This window comes from Lolium rigidum, chromosome 2 (assembly GCF_022539505.1).
Source record: "Lolium rigidum isolate FL_2022 chromosome 2, APGP_CSIRO_Lrig_0.1, whole genome shotgun sequence".
Lineage (NCBI taxonomy): Eukaryota > Viridiplantae > Streptophyta > Magnoliopsida > Poales > Poaceae > Lolium > Lolium rigidum.
Window position 1 is genome coordinate 10,257,492 of NC_061509.1, and position 6,787 is coordinate 10,264,278.

The window sequence follows — 6,787 nt, forward strand, 5'->3', positions numbered from 1 at the left end:
AGGTACGTCTACGTTTGGAGGAGTGTGGTTGCTACGAAAGCCAAACCAACAGCCACGAAGGCTTCACTCGGAACTCCTGTGAGCAACGCCACGAAGGCCTAGCCCACTTCCACTAAGGGATTTCCTCGAGGCGGAAACCGGGCCTTTACAAAGTTCTTGGGGCACACATCCACAACCGAATTGGAGGCTCCCAAATCTGTAACAACACAACAATAAACAACAATACATCAACACAAATCAACTAGGGATCCAAAGAGGAACACTAGCAAGAGGGCCCTCAAACAAATGAGGGGGAAATGTAAATCGCTTCGGTGAGGATGTAGATCGGTGTCTTCTCCTTCGAATCTCCAAAGATCAAGAGCTTTGGTTGGGGGAGGAAGGAGATCTTGCAAATCTTGTGTTCTTGAGGTGGCTCTAATGGTGGTGAAGCTTGGCAGATTTTTGTGCAATGATTGAGCAAGGAGCAAGGTAGAAGAAGGGGGTATAAATACCCCCTTCCAATTTCCAGCCGTTGGAGCTTCGGGGGGGGCGGATAATCCGGCCTAAGTTAGGGCCGGAAAATCCGCCCCCCGGAAAATCCGGCTCCTGGGAAAATCCGGCCAAATATCCGGCCAAATGTCCGGCCCCCGTCCAGAGCTGCTTTTCCTTAGGTCCTTAGCCGATTTCGAGGGGCCCGGATATTTTGGAAATATCCGGCCCTGTGCCAAATCCGGGCAAATATCCGGGCAATTATCCGGCCCATGTCCAGGGAGTACTGAGCCACAAATCCTCAAGTCCTTAGCCGAAAAATGGGGGCCGGATATTTTGGAAATATCCGGCCCGGATTATCCGGCCTGGTGATCCTTTTACAGCTTCTTTTTGGCACGGCTTACAACATCCATCACACATATATATGTATCTATATAATCCCTGTACCACTTAAACAAACATTAGTGTATCACATACATTGACATCAAACGGACAAAACATATTATGAGAGATGTTCTTTCACCATACCTAGACAAATTTAATCTCCAAGACCACCATTGACGTCAGGAAGGAAATCTAGCTTATCGTCGAACAAAGGACAGAAGATCACTTATTGCAGAAGCTGCAATCTCCATTGTCGCGGAGGTAAGAAAGAAGATGCTACCATAACTCTAACCAAATAAATTGAAAAGACTATTTTTATTAAGAACTCTACGCATAGATCGGGTTTCCCACTCCACCCGACACCGGCGAGGCCAATTGAAGGAGGGGGAACTGATCTCTGGAGGAGGCGTAGGTGGAGGGACGGCTAGAGGCGGCGCTTTTGTTTCGTGGAAGAGAAAATGAGCAAGAGGAGTTCTTACTATAAATATTGATGGTATTGAATTATCAAATTTGGGTCGCAAATGCGTTGCCGCGGACATAGCCGGTCAGCACGCGTGTCCACGCCCTTTGCCCTCGGGCCCGCTTGGCAGTGACTCGCATGTTTGGCTTCTGCAAGCCAGTACTGACGGACGGCGTCGCTGAGGACTTCATTGCACCGCGTTAATGGGGTCGCCTCGTCTTCCGTGCGTCAGTGTTAGTGCTAGTGGCCCTAGGTGTTCTGCGCCAAGCATTGAAGGCAAGGTAGTGTGTCCGCCCTTTTAAGGGGAGAAGTCGCGTCCACTCCTCGCCACACCATTGTCATAGCCATCACCCACGGCCATTTCCTCCGAGCACGCCAACACCATGGGCAAAGGATGGCCCTTCCGCAAGACCAAGCACTACTAGGAGGCCAGCTCGTTTCGCGGTGGCAAGAAGGAGTGAGACCGCCGCTACATCCTAGTGGACCACGCACGGCGACTATTTGATGAGGCTCGCTCGGTGCCCTGGCCGGGTGTCAACCTGCCGGCGGGTTGGCTCCTCAACTCGCGGCGGGTGCCGGTGCCACGCGAGGGACGCGGGCGGCATGATGAGGTATGTCGCCTCCGTTTAATCCTCCCGTCGGATCTGCGCGACGATCCAGCATTCGCAATCGACTCCTACAACTGGCACTCCTTTGCGTCATGGAAGTTCGACCCACGTCACTACGGAGGATACCTCGGTGACGTGGGCTTCTTCAACCGAAAGCGAGGCGTCGACCTGAACGATAAGGAGGAGACGATTAAGGGGACCACGATGAAGTGTTGTGCACTTGCTCCGCCCGTCGGCGTGAGCCCAGATGTCGGGGGGATGACCCCCGGTAGGTCAAGAGCATGGCTAATATGCCTAAGTCATACGACTAATCATCGGGTTACATGAGTAAGCCGGATAAGATTGTTTATCGCTTAAAATGATGGTGACCAGATTAAAGGTCATCCGGATTGTACGATCCGGAATACCGGCATGTATATGCCGGAATGAAGATATTGGCGTACCTTAAGCTGGAGGAGTTCAAGTTATGCCAGAGCTTGGCAAGAAAGACGAAGGACGAAGATCCGGCATGTTCAGATAAAACCTGGATACGGGTTCGGCATAGGGCTAACGGTCATATGCCGGTCCTGAAATCAATGATCCGCTCAGGCCACTACAGACATGAAGGAGATACGGAGGATCTCCTCATGACGAGAGCATCGCTAAGTTCCAACAGGGGGCAGTGGACGCTGATGATGAAGGAGGCTACAGTGCGTGAAGCTACAGTGGTCAGTGCCACAGTGCCAGAAGAAAGGACTTCACGAGCCAAGGTCAAAGCTACGATCCAAGTCCGGCCCGAGGTAAGCAAAGATTATCAGGATTAGCCCATGCTAGGGCTCCTTGCCTTGTAAGCTACTTCTCCACTATATAAGGAGAGGTAGTTGATAGGATCTGTGATCCTACCAGGCCGGTTACGTAGATTGTAGGGGTGGAAGTGTGCTGGACGAGGGAGAGGAAGGCGGCGCAAGGGAAGGAGCGGTGGCTAGGGCAGGGAAGCCCGACTCCTCAAGGAGTCCGCAATAACGATCTGTACGATCTGTTTATTGCTTGCTTCTCACGTACATTTACAGCAGTATAAATTAGCTAATGAAAAGGATAAATGGGCTAAGCCCCTAATTTAGGCCCACTAATGGGCTTCCTCCTGTTATAGGCCAAACCGGTCATAAAATCTCTCTCCGCCTTCTCAAACAGCTCGTCCTCGAGCTGGATAGTTGGAAACTGCTGGCGGAACTCATCCTGGAACGGCGTCGGCCTTGGAGATGGCCGCGTCAGCCAGCCCAGTTGCGACGACATCAGCCGCAACATCGTCTACGTCTCCAAGCAGAACAGGCGTGGACAAACGTGGCCTGGTACATAGAGCTCGTCGCAGTTGAAGCACAACCCTTTACGACGGTGCTCGAGCTGTTCGGCCGTGGTCAGCCGACGGAAAGGCCGCGTCGCGGATGGATCGGAGTGCCCCGGATGAGTCACGGCCGTGAGCGCCTGGCCTGGTGGTGTCGGTGGAGGGCGGGCGGCCGGTCGAACATCGCTGGCCGGGAAGGCCTGCTGCATAGCCCGCGCGCGCTGCTCGAAGGCGCGGCCGTAGTACATGGCCGACTGCATGTCCTGGGGATCCCGCATTTCCACGTCGACGCGAATGTGGTCCGGCAGTCCGCCAATGAAGAGCTCGGCGCGCTGGCGAGCCGTCACGCCAGGCGCATGGCATGCCAACGTCTGGAAGCGGTCGGCGAAGTCCTAGACCGAGGAGGTGAAGGGAAGGCGGCCGAGCTCGGTCAGCCGGCTCCCGCGTATCGGGGGCCCGAACTGGAGGAGGCAAAGGTCGCAGAAATGCTCCCACAGAGGCATCCCGCCCTCGTCTTGCTCGAGGGCGTAGTACCACGTCTGGGCGGTGCCGCGGAGGTGGTAGGAGGCAATTCACGTGCGGTCGAACGCCAGTGTCCGCTGCCCCCTGAAAAACTGGTCGCATTGGTTGAGCCAGTTCAGGGGGTCGACGGTGTCGTCGTAGGTGGCGAACTCTAGCTTGGTGAAGCGGGGCGGCTGCTGGCCGTGTGGGGCGACGGCGACGGCTCCCTCGTGACGACTCATCGCGGCGGGGGCGAGTAGTTGGGCACCATGGGTCCCCCCTGGAACTGGTGGCCGCCAGCGCCGGTGTAGGGGTCGGCATACCCGGTGAAACCCCCGAAGGTCGTGGCCGAGGGCGACGCGGCCGGCTAGAGCACGGTCGGCTGGGCGGGCACTGTTGTGGGTATACTTTATGGGTGTATCAACAGCGTGGTCTAGATCCGGCAAGCCCGGGTGGCCCATAATCGGTGATGGCGGCATGTGGTCCATCGGGCGGCCCAGTTGTTGTAGATCAAGATGGATGAAGTCCAGCCCAGGTAACAGGAGCCGGATCTTAACCGCCCTATGAAGATAGTCGGATCTACGAAGGCCCATGAAGTATCCGGATCCAATACAGCGCATAAGCAAACGTGTACGGCAATGTAATATTCCGTAGTTAGGCATCTTGTATTCCGGCTAGGACTCTCCGTGTAAACCCTAGATCCGAGCGCCTTTATAAGCCGGATCCCGGGAGCCCTAGAGGCACAACCACAACTCATTGTAACAATGCGAAAACGTCCAGATAATTCCAGACAATCAGCAGTAGGCCCTGTCATCGTGCATGTGTTCCGAAGCTGGGTAAATCGCGTACCACCGTCCCGAGGACTCTCCGCCCAATGGCCCCTACTTCTTCTCCCCCTCGTGAGGATCCCTCCTTCGAGGTACCGTCTGTTGACTGCCAAAACCCACCGGCGGGCAGCGGCCTTGTCAACACTGTAGAGCCGGGGGGAGCCTAGAGCTGCGGCTGGCTGAGACCCCTCCGAGCGACGGCCCGCAATGCTCTTCTGGTCACACGCGGCGTTGCGAAGTGCAAGGGCGTGCCACCTGACCTATACCTGGTCAGGAAGGTGATGAGATTGCCTCGCTTAGTTTCCTGCGGGGCATACATGTAAACGTTAAATACGAGCCTCGATCGGCTCTCGGGTTATCCTGTGAATCGGCTCAAAGAGCCGATCCACCCATGATCCGTACGGGGTGTACGAATACTTGGTGGTCCTGCTTGATCAAGATGAAGCTAATGAGATCTACGACGATTTAGGGTTTTCACCACATAATCGGATCATCCTACTCCGGGTTGGGCCGGATGGCCACGCACGGTGCTCGTAAGCCGATCCTAAACAAGGCCAAAAAACCAACATGAAGTTGATCCTAGGAACATCCCGTTTAGGACTTGCGAACGCCACCCTACGTGCCACAGGATCCTCCCCCCTTTGTAAGGCCAAACTATTGCGGATATTAAACTAATCCTTGTAGAACAAGGAGCAATCGTAACGGATCAGATCTACTAAATAATGATCAAGCGGGGTGCCGCCCCCACACCCGAGATAGGCGTGAGGACGGCTAGATACGCAAGGGTTGCACTACGTAAGCATGCTTAAACGAAGAACAATGCTAACCCTAACACATCTAATGATAACTACGTTGCTCGCCATCAAAAGCGCTTCGAGTACGAGCAACGCATGAACAACGTGGGGCTTGTGCTGCCTAGATCGCGAGATGCGATCTAGGCAGCATGTCGCTTACCCGATAGAAACCCTCGAGATGAAGGAGTTGGCGATGCGCCGAGATTGGTTTGTTTTTGGGGTTGAACGTGAGTTGTTGTTTATTCCATAAACCCTAGGTACATATTTATAGTCCAGGGGACTTTCTAATGAGGGCGTGCACTAAACCGTGCACGACTAAGATTCTATCTCTAAACTCAAAATAGGTCTGATATGTTACAGATACATGGGCAATTAAGCCCAACAGGCCGATTCATATAATTCTCCACGTATATTTCCTTAAGCCCATCTTGACTGCGGCCCACCTCCTGATCGCGGTTAAATCCTGGTGATAACACATGCCCCCCTGGTTTTGGAATTGGTAATTCCAAAATCACTCTGCTTTCCTTCGTCGGGTCATGTCGTGGCAGAACCGTCGCAGTATCCCTCATGATGATGCCTTGCCTTCTCAACTTCTCCGCGTGACCTGGCAGTTTTTTTTTTTTTTTTTTTTTTTTTAGGCACCACTTCCTCGGAAACTGCTGTGGCATTGAATTTCCACTATATCCTCTTTTGATTTAACCGCTCTGAACAGTCCTCCTTTGTATCTCCTCCGCATTAGCACTCCAAAAAAAAACCCTCCCAGCCACCATGTCTTCCTCCTCCTCTGCTCCATCGGATCTTGCTAGCCAATCCTCCACGTCCCGTGAGCCGACGCCGGAGTACGACGCGGCGGCGGTCCACGCAGCCAACACCCGCCGCGCCATTGCGGCGGGGGAGGAATCAGACCACGACTTCTCCGTCCGGTCCGAGGACGACCGGTCCTTGACGGACGGGGAGAGCGATCTCCGCTTCCTCGCCGTTGGGGAAACGGAAGAGGGGAGTGACGACGACGGCTTCTCTTGCGACTTCACCTCTCCCGGGGAGGAGGAGGAGCAGGAAGAGGAGGAGGAGGACGACGACGAGGGCTCCTCCGACGAGCCGCCGGCCAAGCGGTTCTGCCCTTGGCCGGGCAATCTGAGCGACTTCGACAGCGACGAGGACGACGCTGACGAAGAAGATGAAGACAACGAAGGCCCGGTCGGCGGCCATTGGAGCGACGACGAGCCCGCCGGGAGCAGCGCCGATGGTGGCGACGCCAGCGACGACGAGGGCAGTGATGGCCCATAGATAGGACCTCTAGAATCGGGCCAGTAGTAGTAGATGGGGGCAGTGGATCCCCTAGTACTCCCCTTCTGAGAGCAATTAGCTCCTTATGTAAGAAATCTCTTCTTAATCAATGAAGAACTTTTCCCCAATCTTGATTT